The sequence below is a fragment of the Salvelinus fontinalis genome, chromosome 6, assembly GCF_029448725.1.
Source record: "Salvelinus fontinalis isolate EN_2023a chromosome 6, ASM2944872v1, whole genome shotgun sequence".
Classification (NCBI taxonomy): domain Eukaryota; kingdom Metazoa; phylum Chordata; class Actinopteri; order Salmoniformes; family Salmonidae; genus Salvelinus; species Salvelinus fontinalis.
The window spans coordinates 81,180,979-81,203,167 of NC_074670.1; the positions used below are offsets into that span (position 1 = coordinate 81,180,979).

General features: G+C 46.8%; 1 protein-coding gene across 1 annotated transcript in view; it reads right to left on the reverse strand.

Moving 5' to 3' along the window:
* LOC129858525 (plastin-3-like) overlaps positions 1–19,002 on the reverse strand; it is a 101,213-nt gene extending 82,211 nt beyond the window's left edge. The window contains exon 1 of the mRNA XM_055927830.1: positions 18,917–19,002. The gene's annotated coding sequence lies outside the window, so the exon portion shown is untranslated. The remainder of the gene's footprint in view (positions 1–18,916) is intronic.
* Positions 19,003–22,189: the final 3,187 nt, after the last annotated feature.

Consider the following 22,189-nt stretch of genomic DNA (forward strand, 5'->3'; position numbering starts at 1 on the left):
GGTTGCCTGGTATGGCTCTTAATTAGAGGCAGGTGTTTGGCGTTCCTCTAATTAAGAGTCATATTTAGGTAGGGGTTTTCACAGTGTTCGTTGTGGGTGATTGTCTCCTGTGTTTGTGTATGTCGTTACGCCACACGGGACTGGTTTCGGTTTGTTTGTTCAGTGTTTTTTATGTGTAGGCTTTTTTCCCTGTTCGTGCGTTCTCGTGTGTTATGTGAGTCCGTCGTTCAGATCTGTCTACACTGTTTATTTGTTTTGTTAGTTTATTAGTCAAGTTCGTGTTTTCGTGTTTTTTCCTTTAATAAATCATGTCTACAAACTCAGCTGCATTTTGGTTCGATCCCTGCTCCTCCTCTTCTGATGAAGAGGAGGAGGAAAGCCGTTACAGAATCACCCACCGATCCAGAACCAAGCGGCGCGAGTTCAAGCAGGATTCTACACAGGTATCATGGACTTGGGAGGAGATATTGGACGGGAGAGGTCCATGGGCACAGCCGGGAGAATATCGCCGCGCTCGTGAGGAGATGGAGGCAGCGAGAGCCCAAGAACGGTGGTATGAGGAGGCAGCAAGGAGACGTGGCTGGAAGCCCAAGAGGAGACCCCAAAAATTTCTTGCGGGGGGTGGCTAAGAGGTAGTGGGCCAAGGCCAGGTAGGAGACCTGCGCCCACTTCCCAGGCTTACCGTGGAGAGCGGGAGTACGGGCAGGCGCCGTGTTACGCAGTAGAGCGCACGGTGTCTCCTGTACGAGTGCATAGCCCAGTGCGGGTTATTCCACCTCCCCGCACTGGTAGGGCTAGATTGGGCATTGAGCCAGGTGTCATGAGGCCGGCTCAACGCGTCTGGTCTCCAGTGAGTCTCCTCGGGCCGGCTTACATGGCACCAGCCTTACGCATGGTGTCCCCGGTTCGCCTACATAGCCCGGTGCGGGTTATTCCACCTCCCCGCACTGGTCGGGCGACGGGGAGCATTCAACCAGGTAAGGTTGGGCAGGCTCGGTGCTCAAGGGAGCCAGTACGCCTTCACGGTCCGGTATTTCCGGCACTACCTCCCCGCCCCAGCCCAGTACCACCAGTGCCTACACCACGCACCAGGCTTCCAGTGCGTTTTCAGAGCCCTGTGCCTCCTCCACGCACTCTCCCTATGGTGCGTGTCTCCAGCCTAGTGCCTCCAGTTCCGGCACCGCGCACTAAGCCACATGTGCGTCTCCTAAGTCCTGCACACTGTTGTTTCTCCCCGTACTCGTCCTGATGTGCGTGCACTCAGCCCGGTGCCACCAGTGCCGGTACCACGCACCAGGATTATAGCACGCTTTGAGAGTTCAGTGTGCCCTGTCCCTGCTCCCCGCACTAAGCTTGAAGTGCGTGTCCTCAGTCAGGTGCCTCCAGTTACGGCACCACGCACCAAGCCTACAGTGCGTCTCAGCCGGCCAGAGTCTGCCGTCTGCCCAACGGCGCATGAACTGCCTGTCTGCCATGAGCCTGCAAAGCTGCCCGTCTGCCATGAGCCTACAGAGCCTTCCGCCAGACAGGAGCAGCCAGAGCCTTTCGCCAGACAGGTGCAGTCTGAGCCATCCGTCTCCGCAGTGCCATCTGAGCCATCCGTCTCCCCAGCGCCATCTGAGCCATCCGTCTCCCCAGCGCCGTCTGAGCCATCCGTCTCCCCAGCGCCGTCTGAGCCATCCGTCTCCCCAGCGCCGTCTGAGCCATCCGTCTGTCCTGAGCCATTAGAGCCGCCCGTCTGTCCCGAGCCGTCAGAGCTGATAGTCAGTCAGGAGCCGCTAGAGCCAGTTATCAGTCAGGATATGCCAGAGCCGCCAACCAGACAGGATCTGCCAGAGCCGCCAACCAGACAGGATCTGCCAGAGCCGCCAACCAGAAAGGATCTGCCAGAGCCGCCAACCAGACAGGATCTGCCAGAGCCGTCAGTGAGCCATGAGCGTCCAGAGCCTTCAGCCAGCCATGAGCGTCGAGAGCCGTCAGCGAGCCATGTGCGTCGAGAGCCGTCAGCGAGCCATGAGCGTCCAGAGCCTTCAGCCAGCCATGAGCGTCGAGAGCCGTCAGCCAGCCATGAGCGTCGAGAGCCGTCAGCCAGCCATGAGCGTCGAGAGCCGTCAGCCAGCCATGAGCGTCCAGAGCCGTTAGCCAGTCATGAGCTGTCCCTTAGCCCGGAGCGGCTATTTACCCAGAACTGCCCCTCAGTCCAGAGCTGTCTCTCTGTCCGGAGCTGCCTTTCAGTCCGGAGTTGCCCCTCTATCCTGATCTACCTCTCTATCCTAAGCTACCTCTCTGTCTTGATCTATCCCTCTGTCCCGGTGCTGCCCCGGTTGTTGATGTTACCAAAAGTATTGTGTGGGGGTAAGATGAGGGTGGACATTCATAGGGGGAGATGGAAGCTGGGATTGACTATGGTGGGGTGGGGACCTCGCCCGGAGCCTGAGCCACCACCGTGGTCAGATGCCCACCCAGACCCTCCCCTAGACTTTGTGCTGGTGCGCCCGGAGTTCGCACCTTATGGGGGGGGTTATGTCACGTTCCTGACCTATTTCTGTTAGTTTGTTGTATGTGTTAGTTGGTCAGGACGTGAGGTTGGGTGGGCATTCTATGTTTTCTGTTTCTATGTTGGTTTATGGGTTGCCTGGTATGGCTCTTAATTAGAGGCAGGTGTTTGGCGTTCTTCTAATTAAGAGTCATATTTAGGTAGGTGTTTTCACAGTGTTCGTTGTGGGTGATTGTCTCCTGTGTTTGTGTATGTCGTTACGCCACACGGGACTGGTTTCGGTTTGTTTGTTCAGTGTTTTTTATGTGTAGGCTTTTTTCCCTGTTCGTGCGTTCTCGTGTGTTATGTGAGTCCGTCGTTTAGGTCTGTCTACACCGTTTATTTGTTTTGTTAGTTTATTAGTCAAGTTCGTGTTTTCGTGTTTTTTCCTTTAATAAATCATGTCTACAAACTCAGCTGCATTTTGGTTCGATCCCTGCTCCTCCTCTTCTGATGAAGAGGAGGAGGAAAGCCGTTACAATTTTAATGGTACAGAAGTTGTAAACAACATTTTAATGGTACAGAAGTTGTAAACCACATTTTAATCAATGTTTGGAGAACATTCCAAGAATATTTAATTTAAAAACATTTTTTTTTAAATATAAATATTTTGTAATCAAAAATATTCTCTGAATGATGCTATCATCATAATGTTAAATAAAACCCTAATGGGAATATTAGATAACGTTCTGGGAATGTTCCCGGTTTGCTGGGATCTCTCTGACTGTTCCTTCACTCTACTCCTTCACTCTATCCTACTGAGACAGGGGGTTAGAGTGGAGCTAAGTCTGCTTGGATGACCTGAGGTTTAAGGTGTAGTGGCTAGGAAATAGGGTGTTGTGCCTATATTGTATGCGTTGGGGGTTGATTTGGGACTCGGCATATCTCTACTGCCTGTTTCAGAGCTCAGGGCTGTGCTGGGTGAGATTTAGAGATTCCTGGGTCTCGGGTTACAAACCAAAACACCAGTTCACCTGCAGAAGCAATCATCAGAGGGGGGTCGGGGCTACAGCAGAACAGACAGCAGAACAAGAAGGTTTGATTTAGATTCCCAGAAAACCTTTCTGAGATGAGAGAAGGGGGTTGTCCTAAGGAGAAGCACGTGTTAACTTTCACCTCATACAGCTGGGAACACAGCAAATTGTCCAGTGTTCATTTTTCAGAGTAACTGTGGTTATGAGGTTGGTCTGTGGTTGTGAGGCCGGTTGGACGTACTGACAAATTCTCTAAAACGACGTTGGAGGCGGCTTATGGTAGGGCAATTAACATTCAGCACCTCTGGTGGACATTCCTGCAGTCAGCATGCCAATTGCACGCTCCTTCAAAACTTGAGACATCTGTGGCATTGTGTTGTGACAAAACGGCACATTTTAGAGTGGCCTTTTATTGTCCCCAGCACAAGGTGCACTTGTGTAATGATCATGCTGTTTAATCAGCTTCTTGATATGCCACATCTGTCATGTGGATGGATTATCTTGGCAAAGGAGAAATGCTCACTAACACCGAGGTGAACAATATGGAACATTTCTGGGATCTTTTATTTCAGCTCATGCAACACTAGACCAACACTTCACATGTTGCATTTATATATTTGTTTAGTATATGTAATGTCTTGTCATAAAGTTACATTTTAATGATAGCATTCCACTAGATAATTATATGGTAAACATCACATACCTTTTTAAAAAATGAAAGAATTCAACAACCATCTCTCTGTCACTAACAAATACAGTCATGGGTGGTAACTCTACAATTCACTTGAAAAGAAATGGAACCATGGGAAATATGCAAATTTGGCATCATACCATACAGTGTTAAAACTACACACAAAATTTACATTTACATTTACATTTAAGTCATGGTTCCACAGCCTTTTAGTTCCACAGCCTTTTAGTTCCACAGCCTTTTGGTTCCACAGCCTTTTGGTTCCACAGCCTTTTGGTTCCACAGCCTTTTAGTTCCACAGCCTTTTAGTTCCACAGCCTTTTGGTTCCACAGCCTTTTAGTTCCACAGCCTTTTGGTTCCACAGCCTTTTGGTTCCACAGCCTTTTAGTTCCACAGCCTTGTTTAAGTTGACACAACATTTTGGTCAAAGTGTTACCTGAACTAAAAAATATATTGTTGGCCCAAACTTCAATTCAGTCAATTTAAAATGAAGTGTTTGCTAAACTTGTCTTATAGGTTCATTCAACTATAAATTATTATTTGGGCATCTTAACAAAAAAAATACTGTGCAACTGGTGACACGAGGCACTTTTAATTAACATCCAATGTTTTCAACATATTTGATACACACAATTATATTTTGCATGTTCAACTATACAGTAATAAAAACTGATAAACAGCTTCTATCTCAAGGCCATCAGACTGTTAAACAGCCATCACTAGCACAGAGGCTGCTATCTACATACAGACTTGAAATCATTGGCAACTTTAATAAATGGAACACTAGTCACTTTAATAATATTTATCTTGTATTACTCATCTCATATGTATTCTATCTATTGCATCTTAAACTATGTCACTCAGACATTTTTATTTAACTTATTTAACTTGGCAAGTCAGTTAAGAACAAATTCTTATTTTACAATGACTGCCTACTGGAACGGTGGGTTAACTGCCTTGTTCAGGGGAAGAACAGATGTTTCCCTTGTCAGCTCGGGGATTCAATCCAGCGACCTGCTGGTTACGGGCCCAACGCTCTAACCACTAGGCTACCTGCTGGTTACTAGTCCAACGCTCTAACCACTAGGCTACCTGCTGGTTACTGGCCCAACGCTCTAACCACTAGGATACCTGCTGGTTACTAGTCCAACGCTCTAACCACTAGGCTACCTGCTGGTTACTATCCCAACGCTCTAACCACTAGGCTACCTGCTGGTTACTGGTCCAACGCTCTAACCACTAGGCTACCTGCTGGTTACTGGCCCAACTCTCTAACCACTAGGCTACCTGCTGGTTACTGACCCAATGCTCTAACCACTAGGCTACCTGCTGGTTACTGGCCCAACTCTCTAACCACTAGGCTACCTGCTGGTTACTGACCCAATGCTCTAACCACTAGGCTACCTGCTGGTTACTGGCCCAACTCTCTAACCACTAGGCTACCTGCTGGTTACTGGTCCAACGCTCTAACCACTAGGCTACCTGCTGGTTACTGGCCCAACTCTCTATCCGCCAGGCTACCTGCTGGTTACTGGTCCAACACTCTAACCACTAGGCTACCTGCTGGTTACTGGCCCAACGCTCTAACCACTAGGCTACCTGCTGGTTACTGGCCCAACGCTCTGACCACTAGGCTACCTGCTGGTTACTAGTCCAACGCTCTAACCACTAGGCTACCTGCTGGTTACTAGTCCAACGCTCTAACCACTAGGCTACCTGCTGGTTACTAGTCCAACGCTATAACCACTAGACTACCTGCTGGTTACTGGCCCAACGTTCTAACCACTAGGATACCTGCTGGTTACTGGCCCAACGCTCTAACCACTAGGCTACCTGCTGGTTACTGGTCCAACGCTCTAACCACTAGACTACCTGCTGGTTACTGGCCCAACGCTCTAACCACTAGGCTACCTGCTGGTTACTAGTCCAACGCTCTAACCACTAGACTACCTGCTGGTTACTGGTCCAATGCTCTAACCACTAGGCTACCTGCTGGTTACTAGTCCAACGCTCTAACCACTAGACTACCTGCTGGTTACTGGCCCAACGCTCTAACCACTAGGATACCTGCTGGTTACTGGCCCAATGCTCTAACCACTAGGCTACCTTTCGGTTACTGACCCAATGCTCTGACCACTAGGCTACCTTTCGGTTACTGACCCAACACTCTAACCACTAGGCTACCTGCTGGTTACTGGCCCAACGCTCTAACCACTAGGATACCTTTCGGTTACTGACCCAATGCTCTAACCACTAGGCTACCTGCTGGTTACTGGCCCAACGCTCTAACCACTAGGCTACCTGCTGGTTACTGGCCCAACACTCTAACCACTAGGCTACCTTTCGGTTACTGGCCCAATGCTCTAACCACTAGGATACCTTTCGGTTACTGACCCAATGCTCTAACCACTAGGCTACCTGCTGGTTACTGGCCCAACGCTCTAACCACTAGACTACCTGCTGGTTACTGGCCCAATGCTCTAGCCACTAGGATACCTTTCGGTTACTGGCCCAATGCTCTAACCACTAGGATACCTGCTTGTTACTGGCCCAACACTCTAACCACTAGGCTACCTGCTGGTTACTGGCCCAACGCTCTAACCACTAGGTTACCTGCTGCCCCACGTTGCTCATCCATATATTTATATTCATATATTCTTCTTATTCCATTCCTTTACTTAGATTTGTGTGTATTAGGTATTTGTTGTGGAATTGTTTAGACATTGCTTGTTATTTATTAATGCATTGTCGGAACTAGAAGCACAAGCATTTCACTACACTCACATTAATATCTTCTAACCATGTGTATGTGACCAATACACTTTGATTTGAACATATCCTCCAATGGGATTTCAACTCACAAGTTCTTGGCTCATTGCATTCCAATCTTCCAAGTCTGTGTCAATTATCAGTTCATCGGACTATTCTCTCATCATTGATTTCATTTACTTATTTAAGTAAATTGAGGTTTTTCTGTGTAGTTATCTAATGTTGGTGGGGCATGTTACTTCTTAGTCACTACGATAAATAAAATGTTTTTCTTCAGTGTACTTAGGGATAGGGGGCAGTATTTTCACGTCCGGATGAAAAGCGTTCCCAAAGTAAACTGCCTGTTACTCAGGCCCAGAAGCTAAGATATGCATATAATTAGTAGATTTCGATAGAAAACACTCTGACGTTTCTAAAACTGTTAGAATAATGTCTGTGAGTATAACAGAACTGATTTGGCTGCGAAACCCCGAGCACAATCCATCCGGAGAAAAAAATGTTGAGGTCATTGTGTTTTCCAATGCTTTTCTATGGGAAACCTGATTCATTAGGGCATTAGATTGCAGTTCCAATGGCTTCCACTAGATGCCAACAGTCTTTAGAAATTGTTCGATGTTTTTCTTTTGAGAAATTAATAAGTAGTCCTGTTCTTTCTATGTGTCACTCAGAAGGTTCTGTTGCGCGTGAACAGGAGCGCGCTCCTCGCTATTTTTCTCCGGTATTGGAAACGGTTTATCCCGTCTTAAATTTGATCGATTATTTACATTTTAGGATACTTGAGGTTGGATTAGAAACGTTGTTTGAAATGTTTGGACCAAGTTTTACAGGTAACTTACTATTAACTTATTAGATACATTGTAGTCATGTTGGTCGAGTTGGAACCGGTGTATTCCTGAATCAAACGCGCCAAATAAACTGACATTTTGGGGATATAAAGAAGGAATTTATCGAACAAAATGACCCTTCATTGTGTCACTGAGACATTTGAGATGGCAAAAAGAAGAAGATCTTCAAAGGTAAGGCATTTATTATATGGCTATTTCTGACTTTTGTGTCGCACCTGCCTGGTTGAAAGTGGTTTTCATGTTTTTGTATGCAAGGCGCTGTCCTCAGATAATCGCATGGTCTGCTTTCGCCGTAAAGCCTTTTTGAAATCTGACACAATGGCTGGATTAACAAGAAGTTAAGCTTTATTGTGATGTATGAAACTTGTATATATGAATGTTAAATATTTATATTTCTGTAGTTTGATTTTGGCGCTCTGCAATTTCACCGGATGTTGTCAAATCTATCTATCTAATAATATAGGCGTGTTACTTTAACACTCAAAATGTAACACTGAGAGTTACCCCATAACGTTACATTATAATAATATAAGTGTGTTACTTTAACACTCATAATGTAACACTATAATCAAGTACTTTTAGAGTGTGGCCATGTCATCTAGTATTAAAGTATTATAGTATTATAGTATTAAAGTATTATAGTATTCACTAGTTAAGGGTTGATTTAAAGGGATCATTTGAGATTTTGGCAAAAAGGCCCTTTATCTACGTCGAGTCAGATGAACTTACGGATATCATGTGTGTGTCTCTGTGTTTGCTGGATGTTGCTAATTAGCGTAAGCTCAATAACTGGAGGTCTATCTGCTAGCGTAGCAGCCGGGGATGTGTGACTAGCGTAAGCTCAATAACTGGAGGCCTATCTGCTAGCGTAGCAGCCGGGGATGTGTGACTAGCGTAAGCTCAATAACTGGAGGCCTATCTGCTAGCGTAGCAGCTGGGGATGTGTGACTAGTGTAAGCTCAATAACTGGAGGCCTATCTGCTAGCGTAGCAGCTGGGGATGTGTGACTAGTGTAAGCTCAATAACTGGAGGCCTATCTGCTAGCGTAGCAGCTGGGGATGTGTGACTAGCGTAAGCTCAATAACTGGAGGCCTATCTGCTAGCGTAGCAGCCGGGGATGTGTGACTAGCGTAAGCTCAATAACTGGAGGTCTATCTGCTAGCGTAGCAGCCGGGGATGTGTGACTAGCGTAAGCTCAATAACTGGAGGCCTATCTGCTAGCGTAGCAGCCGGGGATGTGTGACTAGCGTAAGCTCAATAACTGGAGGTCTATCTGCTAGCGTAGCAGCCGGGGATGTGTGACTAGCGTAAGCTCAATAACTGGAGGCCTATCTGCTAGCGTAGCAGCCGGGGATGTGTGACTAGCGTAAGCTCAATAACTGGAGGCCTATCTGCTAGCGTAGCAGCCGGGGATGTGTGACTAGCGTAAGCTCAATAACTGGAGGCCTATCTGCTAGCGTAGCAGCCGGGGATGTGTGACTAGCGTAAGCTCAATAACTGGAGGCCTATCTGCTAGCGTAGCAGCTGGGGATGTGTGACTAGTGTAAGCTCAATAACTGGAGGCCTATCTGCTAGCGTAGCAGCCGGGGATGTGTGACTAGCGTAAGCTCAATAACTGGAGGCCTATCTGCTAGCGTAGCAGCCGGGGATGTGTGACTAGTGTAAGCTCAATAACTGGAGGCCTATCTGCTAGCGTAGCAGCCGGGGATGTGTGACTAGCGTAAGCTCAATAACTGGAGGCCTATCTGCTAGCGTAGCAGCTGGGGATGTGTGACTAGTGTAAGCTCAATAACTGGAGGCCTATCTGCTAGCGTAGCAGCTGGGGATGTGTGACTAGTGTAAGCTCAATAACTGGAGGCCTATCTGCTAGCGTAGCAGCTGGGGATGTGTGACTAGTGTAAGCTCAATAACTGGAGGCCTATCTGCTAGCGTAGCAGCCGGGGATGTGTGACTAGCGTAAGCTCAATAACTGGAGGTCTATCTGCTAACGTAGCAGCCGGGGATGTGTGACTAGCGTAAGCTCAATAACTGGAGGCCTATCTGCTAGCGTAGCAGCCGGGGATGTGTGACTAGCGTAAGCTCAATAACTGGAGGTCTATCTGCTAGCGTAGCAGCCGGGGATGTGTGACTAGCGTAAGCTCAATAACTGGAGGCCTATCTGCTAGCGTAGCAGCCGGGGATGTGTGACTAGCGTAAGCTCAATAACTGGAGGCCTATCTGCTAGCGTAGCAGCCGGGGATGTGTGACTAGCGTAAGCTCAATAACTGGAGGCCTATCTGCTAGCGTAGCAGCCGGGGATGTGTGACTAGCGTAAGCTCAATAACTGGAGGCCTATCTGCTAGCGTAGCAGCTGGGGATGTGTGACTAGTGTAAGCTCAATAACTGGAGGCCTATCTGCTAGCGTAGCAGCCGGGGATGTGTGACTAGCGTAAGCTCAATAACTGGAGGCCTATCTGCTAGCGTAGCAGCCGGGGATGTGTGACTAGTGTAAGCTCAATAACTGGAGGCCTATCTGCTAGCGTAGCAGCTGGGGATGTGTGACTAGTGTAAGCTCAATAACTGGAGGCCTATCTGCTAGCGTAGCAGCCGGGGATGTGTGACTAGTGTAAGCTCAATAACTGGAGGCCTATCTGCTAGCGTAGCAGCCGGGGATGTGTGACTAGTGTAAGCTCAATAACTGGAGGCCTATCTGCTAGCGTAGCAGCCGGGGATGTGTGAAACCTTCAGCCTGAAGCCGCGTGCGTCGCCTCATCAACTCTCGAGGTGGTGCGTTCGGCTAAGACACGCTAAGGAGGACGGTCACGTGTGTTTGTGAGGCAGAGGTCCTGAACACTGGGGTAAAGTACTTCAGGAAAAATACTTTAAAGTACTACGTAAGTCGTTTTTCTGGGTATCTGTACTTTACTTTACTATTAATATTTTTGTCAACTTTTACTTTACCTTCACTACATTCCTGAAGAAAACATTGTACTTTTTACTCCATATATTTTCCTTGACAGGAAAATAGTAAAATTCACACGCTTATCAACAGAACATCCCTGGTCGTCCCTACTGCCTCTGACCTGGTGGACTCACTAAACAGAGAACATCCCTGGTCATCCCTACTGCCTCTGATCTGGACGACTCACTAAACAGAGAACATCCCTGGTCATCCCTACTGCCTCTGATCTGGAGGACTCACTAAACAGAGAACATCCCTGGTCATCTTACCTGCCTCTGATCTGGAGGACTCACTAAACAGAGAACATCCCTGGTCATCCCTACTGCCTCTGATCTGGAGGACTCACTAAACAGAGAACATCCCTGGTCATCCCTACTGCCTCTGATCTGGAGGACTCACTAAACACAGAACATCCCTGGTCATCTCTACTGCCTCTGATCTGGAGGACTCACTAAACAGAGAACATCCCTGGTCATCCCTACTGCCTCTGATCTGGACTCACTAAACAGAGAACATCCCTGGTCATCCCTACTGCCTCTGATCTGGAGGACTCATTAAACAGAGAACATCCCTGGTCATCCCTACTGCCTCTGATCTGGAGGACTCACTAAACAGAGAACATCCCTGGTCATCCCTACTGCCTCTGATCTGGACTCACTAAACAGAGAACATCCCTGGTCATCCCTACTGCCCTATGACCTGGAGGACTCACTAAACAGAGAACATCCCTGGTCATCCCTACTGCCTCTGATCTGGAGGACTCACTAAACACAGAACATCCCTGGTCGTCCCTACTGCCTCTGATCTGGATGACTCACTAAACAGAGAACATCCCTGGTCATCCCTACTGCCTCTGATCTGGAGGACTCACTAAACAGAGAACATCCCTGGTCATCCCTACTGCCTCTGATCTGGAGGACTCACTAAACAGAGAACACCCCTGGTCATCCCTACTGCCTCTGATCTGGGGGACTCACTAAACAGAGAGCATCCCTGGTCATCCTTACTGCCTCTGATCTGGAGGACTCACTAAACAGAGAACATCCCAGGTCATCCCTACTGCCTCTGATGTGGAGGACTCACAAAACACAAATGCTTCTTTTGTAAATGATGTCTGAGTGTCTGAGTGTCTGAGTGTCTGAGTGTCTGAGTGTCTGAGTGTCTGAGTGTCTGAGTGGTGGAGTGTCTGAGTGTCTGAGTGTCTGAGTGTCTGAGTGTCTGAGTGTCTGAGTGTCTGAGTGTCTGAGTGTCTGAGTGGTGGAGTGTCTGAGTGGTGGAGTGTCTGAGTGTCTGAGTGTCTGAGTGTCTGAGTGTCTGAGTGTCTGAGTGGTGGAGTGTCTGAGTGGTGGAGTGTCTGAGTGTCGACGTGTCTGAGTGTCTGAGTGTCTGAGTGGTGGAGTGTCTGAGTGGTGGAGTGTCTGAGTGTCTGAGTGTCTGAGTGTCTGAGTGTCTGAGTGTCTGAGTGTCGGAGTGTCGGAGTGTCTGAGTGTCTGAGTGTCTGAGTGGTGGAGTGTCTGAGTGTCTGAGTGTCTGAGTGTCTGAGTGTCTGAGTGTCTGAGTGTCTGAGTGGTGGAGTGTCTGAGTGTCTGAGTGGTGGAGTGTCTGAGTGTCTGAGTGTCTGAGTGTCTGAGTGGTGGAGTGTCTGAGTGTCTGAGTGTCTGAGTGTCTGAGTGTCGGAGTGTCTGAGTGTCTGAGTGTCTGAGTGTCGGAGTGTCGGAGTGTCTGAGTGTCTGAGTGGTGGAGTGTCTGAGTGTCTGAGTGTCTGAGTGTCTGAGTGTCTGAGTGTCTGAGTGGTGGAGTGTCTGAGTGTCTGAGTGTCTGAGTGTCTGGGTGTCTGAGTGTCTGAGTGTCTGAGTGTCTGAGTGTCTGAGTGTCTGAGTGTCTGAGTGTCTGAGTGTCTGGGTGTCTCAGTGTCTGAGTGTCTGAGTGTCTGAGTGTCTGAGTGGTGGAGTGTCTGAGTGTCTGAGTGGTGGAGTGGTGGAGTGTCTGAGTGTCTGAGTGTCTGAGTGTCTGAGTGTCTGAGTGTCTGAGTGTCTGAGTGTCTGAGTGTCTGAGTGTCTGAGTGTCTGAGTGTCTCAGTGTCTGAGTGTCTCAGTGTCTGAGTGGTGGAGTGTCTGAGTGTCTGAGTGTCTGAGTGTCTGAGTGGTGGAGTGTCTGAGTGTCTGAGTGTCTGAGTGTCTGAGTGTCTGAGTGTCTGAGTGTCTGAGTGTCTGAGTGTCTGAGTGGTGGAGTGTCTGAGTGTCTGAGTGTCTGGGTGTCTCAGTGTCTGAGTGTCTGAGTGGTGGAGTGTCTGAGTGTCTGAGTGTCTGAGTGTCTGAGTGTCTGAGTGTCTGAGTGTCTGAGTGTCTGAGTGTCTGAGTGTCTGAGTGTCTGGGTGTCTCAGTGTCTGAGTGTCTGAGTGTCTGAGTGGTGGAGTGTCTGAGTGTCTGAGTGGTGGAGTGTCTGAGTGTCTGAGTGTCTGAGTGTCTGAGTGTCTGAGTGTCTGAGTGTCTGAGTGGTGGAGTGTCTGAGTGTCTGAGTGTCTCAGTGTCTGAGTGTCTCAGTGTCTGAGTGTCTCAGTGTCTGAGTGTCTCAGTGTCTGAGTGTCTCAGTGTCTGAGTGGTGGAGTGTCTGAGTGTTTGAGTGTCTGAGTGTCTGAGTGTCTGAGTGTCTCAGTGTCTGAGTGTCTGAGTGTCTGAGTGTCTGAGTGTCTCAGTGTCTGAGTGTCTGAGTGTCTGAGTGTCTGAGTGTCTGAGTGGTGGAGTGTCTGAGTGGTGGAGTGTCTGAGTGTCTGAGTGTCTGAGTGTCTGAGTGTCTGAGTGTCTGAGTGTCTCAGTGTCTGAGTGTCTGAGTGTCTGAGTGTCTGAGTGGTGGAGTGTCTGAGTGTCTGAGTGGTGGAGTGTCTGAGTGTCTGAGTGGTGGAGTGTCTGAGTGTCTGAGTGTCTGAGTGTCTGAGTGTCTGAGTGTCTGAGTGTCTGAGTGTCTGAGTGTCTGAGTGGTGGAGTGGTGGAGTGTCTGAGTGGTGGAGTGTCTGAGTGTCTGAGTGGTGGAGTGTCTGAGTGTCTGAGTGGTGGAGTGTCTGAGTGTCTGAGTGTCTGATTGTCTGAGTGTCTGAGTGTCTGAGTGTCTGAGTGTCTGAGTGTCTGAGTGGTGGAGTGTCTGAGTGTCTGAGTGTCTGAGTGGTGGAGTGTCTGAGTGTCTGAGTGGTGGAGTGTCTGAGTGTCTGAGTGTCTGAGTGTCTGAGTGGTGGAGTGTCTGAGTGTCTGAGTGGTGGAGTGTCTGAGTGTCTGAGTGTCTGAGTGGTGGAGTGTCTGAGTGTCTGAGTGGTGGAGTGTCTGAGTGTCTGAGTGGTGGAGTGTCTGAGTGTCTGATTGTCTGAGTGTCTGAGTGTCTGAGTGTCTGAGTGTCTGAGTGTCTGAGTGTCTGAGTGTCTCAGTGTCTGAGTGGTGGAGTGTCTGAGTGTCTGAGTGTCTGAGTGGTGGAGTGTCTGAGTGTCTGAGTGGTGGAGTGTCTGAGTGTCTGAGTGTCTGAGTGTCTGAGTGTCTGAGTGGTGGAGTGTCTGAGTGTATGAGTGGTGGAGTGTGGCCCCTGGCTATCCGTGAATAAAAAACAACAAGATAATGGTGCCATCTGGTTTGCTTAATTTAGGGATTTTTTAAATTATTTATACTTTTACTTTTGATACTTAAGTATATGTTAAACCAAATACTTTTAGACTTTTACTCCAGTAGTATTTTACTGGGGGACTTTTACTCCAGTAGTATTTTACTGGGGGACTTTTACTCCAGTAGTATTTTACTGGGGGACTTTTACTCCAGTAGTCTTTTACTGGGGGACTTTTACTCCAGTAGTATTTTACTGGGGGACTTTTACTCCAGTAGTATTTTACTGGGGGACTTTTACTCCAGTAGTATTTTACTGGGGGACTTTTACTAAAGTTGTATTTTACTGGGGGACCTTTACTCCAGTAGTATTTTACTGGGGGACTTTTACTCCAGTAGTACTGGTTTTACTGGAGTCATTTTCTATGAAGGAATCTTTACTTTTACTCCAGTATGACAGCTGGGTAGTTTTTCCACCGCTGGTTCCGAGTTCGTGCCAGGTATGGGCTGAATCGGGGGGAAGTGATGCTCGCTAAGCAAGCAGCATGACATCATTTAAACTAGCATGCTACCAGATACCAATAGACCTCCAGTCATTAGGAAATTACCTCTAAATTCCTTCAAACTGGACACAGAGACGTACAAATTGTATCCACAAGTCCATTTGACTCTGGGGAAGTAGATAAAGAGACTCATTGTCGAAATCCTGAAGTATCCCTTTAACACTGCAAAACACTGTGTAGAGATTGGTAGCAGTCCAACATCCCCCCCAGAACATCAAGTTCTCTGGTAGAAGGGTGACGGTTAGGAATGTGTAGTGATTGGTAGCAGTCCAACATCCCCCCAGAACATCAAGTTCTCTGGTAGAAGGGTTACGGTTAGGAATGTGTAGAGATTGGTAGCAGTCCAACATCCCCCCAGAACATCAAGTTCTCTGGTAGAAGGGTGACGGTTAGGAATGTGTCCTTGGTTCTGCTGACTCACCGGCTGTCTGTTTCAGGAGCAGCACTAACTGTAGTAGCAGGTTGGATCCCTTAGAGGGAACACTCACACAGCCACACACACACTCACACACTCACACAGCCACACACACACTCACACAGCCACACCCACCCACACACTCACACACTCACACAGCCACACACACACTCACACAGCCACTCACACAGCCACACCCACACACTCACACAGCCACACACACACTCACACAGCCACTCTCACAGCCACACCCACACTCACACTCACACAGCCACACACACACACACACAGCCACTCACACAGCCACACCCACACTCACCCACACACTCACACACTCACACAGCCACACACACACTCACACACACACTCACACAGCCACACCCACACACTCACACACACCCACACACTCACACACACACACACACTCACACACACACACACACACACACTCACACGCACACACAGCCAAACAGACACTCACACAGCCACACCCACACACTCACACACACCCACACACTCACACACACACACACACACTCACACAGCCACACAACCACTCACACAGCCACACCCACACACTCACACACACACACAGCCACACAGCCACACACACACACTCACACACACCCACACACACACACAGCCACACACTCACACAGCCACACACATACACTCACACAGACACACACTCACACAGCCACACACACACACTCACACACACCCACACACACACACAGCCACACACACAGCCACAGCCACACCCACACACACACCCCAGTTGCAGCCACACACACACACACAGAGCCACACACACACACACTCACACACACACAGACACACAGCCACACACACTCACACTCACACAGCCACAGCCACCCACACACACCCCAGTTGCAGCCACACACACACACAGAGCCACACACACACACACTCACACACACACAGACACACAGCCACACACACTCACACTCACACAGCCACAGCCACCCACACACACACCCCAGTTGCAGCCACACACACACACAGAGCCACACACACACACACTCACACACACACAGCCACACACACTCACACTCACACAGCCACAGCCACCCACACACCCCCCAGTTGCAGCCACACACACACACAGAGCCACACACACACACACTCACACACACACAGACACACAGCCACACACACTCACACTCACACAGCCACAGCCACCCACACACACCCCAGTTGCAGCCACACACACACACAGAGCCACACACACACACACTCACACACACACAGCCACACACACTCACACTCACACAGCCACAGCCACCCACACACCCCCCAGTTGCAGCCACACACACACACAGAGCCACACACACACACACTCACACACACACAGACACACAGCCACACACACTCACACTCACACAGCCACAGCCACCCACACACACCCCAGTTGCAGCCACACACACACACAGAGCCACACACACACACACTCACACACACACAGACACACAGCCACACACACTCACACTCACACAGCCACAGCCACCCACACACACCCCAGTTGCAGCCAGAAGAGGTTGAGTTGCATCACAACCAAATTCAGGCAGATGCCTTTTTACTGAATAAGTGTTTCATTTCATATGATTATATTTAGCTTTTCACGTAATGTGTAATTGATGTATAATAGTAATTACCAGGGATTACCAGGGAGATGCCCCCGCTCTGAAAGGTGCAAAAGGACTTTATTTTGCCAAGGGAAATACCTTTAGCTGTAGGCTGTGTCTCGTTGATCATTGTTTTCCATGCTGGGAATGTTTTGGCTTGAGGCTATATTTCCCTAACCAGGAAAGAATGGACAATGGACACTAATGATAAAAATAAAACAGTGAGACAGACAGACAGACAGACAGACAGACAGACAGACAGACAGACAGACAGACAGACAGACAGACAGACAGACAGACAGACAGAGTAAGGGAGCATATGACTGTTCCTCATGGCAGAGCATCCACAGACAATACGTCATTCATTCCCCACATTGTCATTGACCACGCGCTGTCCTCCCTGTCCGTCCTGCAGAGGGATCATATCCTTCTCTCTCTCTGTAGGCTAGAATATCCTTCTCTCTCTGTAGACTAGAATATCCCTCTCTCTCTGTAGACTAGAATATCCCTCTCTCTCTGTAGACTAGAATATCCTTCTCTCTCTGTAGACTAGAATATCCTTCTCTCTCTGTAGACTAGAATATCCTTCTCTCTCTGTAGACTAGAATATCCTTCTCTCTCTCTGTAGACTAGAATATCCTTCTCTCTCTCTGTAGACTAGAATATCATTCTCTCTCTCTGTAGACTAGAATATCATTCTCTCTCTCTGTAGACTAGAATATCCTTCTCTCTCTCTGTAGGCTAGAATATCCCTCTCTCTCTGTAGGCTAGAATATCATTCTCTCTCTGTAGACTAGAATATCCTTCTCTCTCTGTAGGCTAGAATATAATTTTCTCTCTGTAGGCTATAATATCCTTCTCTCTCTCTGTAGACTAGAATATCATTCTCTCTCTCTGTAGGCTAGAATATCATTCTCTCTCTGTAGACTAGAATATCATTTTCTCTCTGTAGGCTAGAATATCCTTCTCTCTCTCTGTAGACTAGAATATCCTTCTCTCTCTGTAGACTAGAATATCATTCTCTCTCTGTAGACTAGAATATCATTTTCTCTCTGTAGGCTAGAATATCATTCTCTCTCTGTAGACTAGAATATCATTTTCTCTCTGTAGGCTAGAATATCCTTCTCTCTCTCTGTAGACTAGAATATCCTTCTCTCTCTGTAGACTAGAATATCATTTTCTCTCTGTAGACTAGAATATCATTCTCTCTCTCTGTAGACTAGAATATCATTCTCTCTCTCTGTAGACTAGAATATCCTTCTCTCTCTCTGTAGACTAGAATATCATTCTCTCTCTCTGTAGACTAGAATATCATTCTCTCTCTCTGTAGACTAGAATATCATTCTCTCTCTCTGTAGACTAGAATATCATTCTCTCTCTCTGTAGACTAGAATATCCTTCTCTCTCTCTCTGTAGACTAGAATACAGACCTATATGTTGCCAGCCGATCAACTGAACATCTGCTGTTACGTCTAATGTAATGTTGTGTATCATCTAGCCCTTTGTTTTCTGAAACAACACAGGGTTTTCTGAAAGTTATGATGGGATAGAAGAACCGTGGAAGACCAAGGACAAGTCACTTAGTTCTATGGGAAAATATCCCAGGATTAGGGAAGCAGGAAGGACCTATTCTTTCTACTGGACGGTACAACACGTTGACACACACGCCTCATTTCTAATAACCTTGACTGTAAACTAAAATACCAAAGTAATAACGCAAGGTCCTGCTTCATTTTGTGTAACTTCGGATTTTCCTTAACAATATTTATTCTTTAGCCTACAGTCGGGGTAATGGAAGATGATGTATCTAGTTCAGCCTTCCTTTGAAAGCAAATCGAGAGAATGAATGCAGGCAACTCAAATGACACCTTTAAACGGATGCCCTAACCTAACGCAACATTAGTGAGTCGGATAGATCCTTCAGTCGATAGAATAGAATAAATCAGTCACTTACTTTCTCTCCAGCAATGTGTCAATCCGGCTGCCTGTCGTCCTGCGCTGCTGCCTATTGCCCTGCACTGCAATCACATCCCCGGTCCCACTCCCTGCTCCCGGCCCGCCCACCGCTGCCACCGGCCCGCCCACCGCTGCCACCGGCCAGCCCACTCACAGCCTATTGGCCAGCCTCCATGGTATCAATTCAAATTCAATTCAAAGTGCTTCATTGTCATGGGAAATGTGTTCACATTGCCAAAGTAAGTGAACTAAACAGAAGTGAAAAGACACATCAACGAAAGACGATTTGATTTTAACAGTAAATATTGCACTCAAAAACATGAAGACATTTCCGGTGAAATATAATTAACTATGTTTAGTGTGTTAGTAATGTGCAAATAGGTGTAGCACAAATAGTTAGGGGAAGCTAAATAAACATGGTGTGAGTGGATTCCAGACCTCACAACCACATAGGATAATGGGTTCTACAGTATAATTCAAGTACTTTGAGGCAGATCCTAATTGGGTTGTTGAGTTATGATGGTGTAGAAGGCCCTTCTTGCCTTGTCTCTCAGATTGTTCACGTCCTTGTGGAAGTTACCTGTGGTGTTGATGTTTAGGCCGAGGTAGGTGTAATTTCTTGTGTGCTCCAGGGTAACGGTGTCTAGATGGAGTTTTGTATTTGTTGTCTACTGGACCTGTTTGGGAACACCATTATTTTAGTCTTAACGAGATTCACGGTCAGGACCCAAGTCTGACAGAATCTGTGCAGATCTACAGGGCCTTCACAAAGTATTCATACCATCTTGATTTATTCCACATTTTGTTTAGTTACAGACTGAATTAAAAATGTCTTAAATAAAAACAAATGATCTCACCCATCTACACACAATACCCCATAATGAGAAAGTGAAAACATATTTGTAGACATTTTTGCAAATGTATTGAACATGAAATACAGAAATATCTCATTTACATACATTCCAGGGTTTTTCTTTATTTGTACTGTTTTCTACATTGTAGAATAATAGTGAAGACATCAAAACTATGAAATAACACATATGGAATAATGTAAATAAACAAATAAAAATATATTTGAGATTTGAGATTCTTCAAAGTAGCCACCCTTTGCCTTGATGACAGCTTTGCACACTCTTGGCATTCTCTCAACCAGCTTCATGAGGCAGTCACCTGGAATGCATTTCAATTAATTGCTAAATTGTAATTATTTCACCACTATGGCCTATTTATTGCCTTACCTCCCTAATCTAACTAAATTTGCACACACTGTATACAGATTTTCTATTGTGTTATTGACTGTACATTTGTTTATTCCATGTGTAACTCTGTGTTGTTGTATGTGTCGAAATGCTTTGCTTTATCTTGGCCAGGTTGCAGTTGTAAATGAGAACTTGTTCTCAACTGGTCTACCTGGTTAAATAAAGGTGTTCTCAACTGGCCTACCTGGTTAAATAAAGGTGTTCTCAACTGGCCTACCTGGTTAAATAAAGGTGTTCTCAACTAGCCTACCTGGTTAAATAAAGGTGTTCTCAACTAGCCTACCTGGTTAAATAAAGGTGTTCTCAACTGGCCTACCTGGTTAAATAAAGGTGTTCTCAACTGGCCTACCTGGTTAAATAAAGGTGTTCTCAACTGGCCTACCTGGTTAAATAAAGGTGTTCTCAACTGGCCTACCTGGTTAAATAAAGGTGTTCTCAACTGGCCTACCTGGTTAAATAAAGGTGTTCTCAACTGGCCTACCTGGTTAAATAAAGGTGTTCTCAACTGGTCTACCTGGTTAAATAAAGGTGTTCTCAACTGGCCTACCTGGTTAAATAAAGGTGTTCTCAACTGGCCTACCTGGTTAAATAAAGGTGTTCTCAACTGGCCTACCTGGTTAAATAAAGGTGTTCTCAACTGGCCTACCTGGTTAAATAAAGGTGTTCTCAACTGGCCTACCTGGTTAAATAAAGGTGTTCAACTAGTCTACCTGGTTAAATAAAGGTGTTCTCAACTAGCCTACCTGGTTAAATAAAGGTGTTCTCAACTAGCCTACCTGGTTAAATAAAGGTGTTCTCAACTGGCCTACCTGGTTAAATAAAGGTGTTCTCAACTAGCCTACCTGGTTAAATAAAGGTGTTCTCAACTGGCCTACCTGGTTAAATAAAGGTGTTCTCAACTGGTCTACCTGGTTAAATAAAGGTGTTCTCAACTAGCCTACCTGGTTAAATAAAGGTGTTCTCAACTAGCCTACCTGGTTAAATAAAGGTGTTCTCAACTAGCCTACCTGGTTAAATAAAGGTGTTCTCAACTGGCCTACCTGGTTAAATAAAGGTGTTCTCAACTAGCCTACCTGGTTAAATAAAGGTGTTCTCAACTGGCCTACCTGGTTAAATAAAGGTGTTCTCAACTGGTCTACCTGGTTAAATAAAGGTGTTCTCAACTGGTCTACCTGGTTAAATAAAGGTGTTCTCAACTGGTCTACCTGGTTAAATAAAGGTGTTCTCAACTGGCCTACCTGGTTAAATAAAGGTGTTCTCAACTGGTCTACCTGGTTAAATAAAGGTGTTCTCAACTAGCCTACCTGGTTAAATAAAGGTGTTCTCAACTAGCCTACCTGGTTAAATAAAGGTGTTCTCAACTGGTCTACCTGGTTAAATAAAGGTTAAATAAATAATACATGGATTTAGTACAGTAGATATCTGGTAGTGGTGGAGTATGGGTCTGAGGACACATGGATTTAGTACAGTAGATATCTGGTAGTGGTGGAGTAGGGGTCTGAGGACACATGGATTTAGTACAGTAGATATCTGGTAGTGGTGGAGTATGGGTCTGAGGACACATGGATTTAGTACAGTAGATATCTGGTAGTGGTGGAGTAGGGGTGTGAGGACACATGGATTTAGTACAGTAGATATCTGGTAGTGGTGGAGTAGGGGTCTGAGGACACATGGATTTACTACAGTAGATATCTGGTAGTGGTGGAGTAGGGGTCTGAGGACACATGGATTTACTACAGTAGATATCTGGTAGTGGTGGAGTAGGGGTCTGAGGACACATGGATTTAGTACAGTAGATATCTGGTAGTGGTGGAGTAGGGGTCTGAGGACACATGGATTTAGTACAGTAGATATCTGGTAGTGGTGGAGTATGGGTCTGAGGACACATGGATTTACTACAGTAGATATCTGGAAGTGGTGGAGTAGGGGTCTGAGGACACATGTTTTATTTATTTATTTATTTATTTATTTTACCGTTATTTTACCAGGTAAGTTGACTGAGAACACGTTCT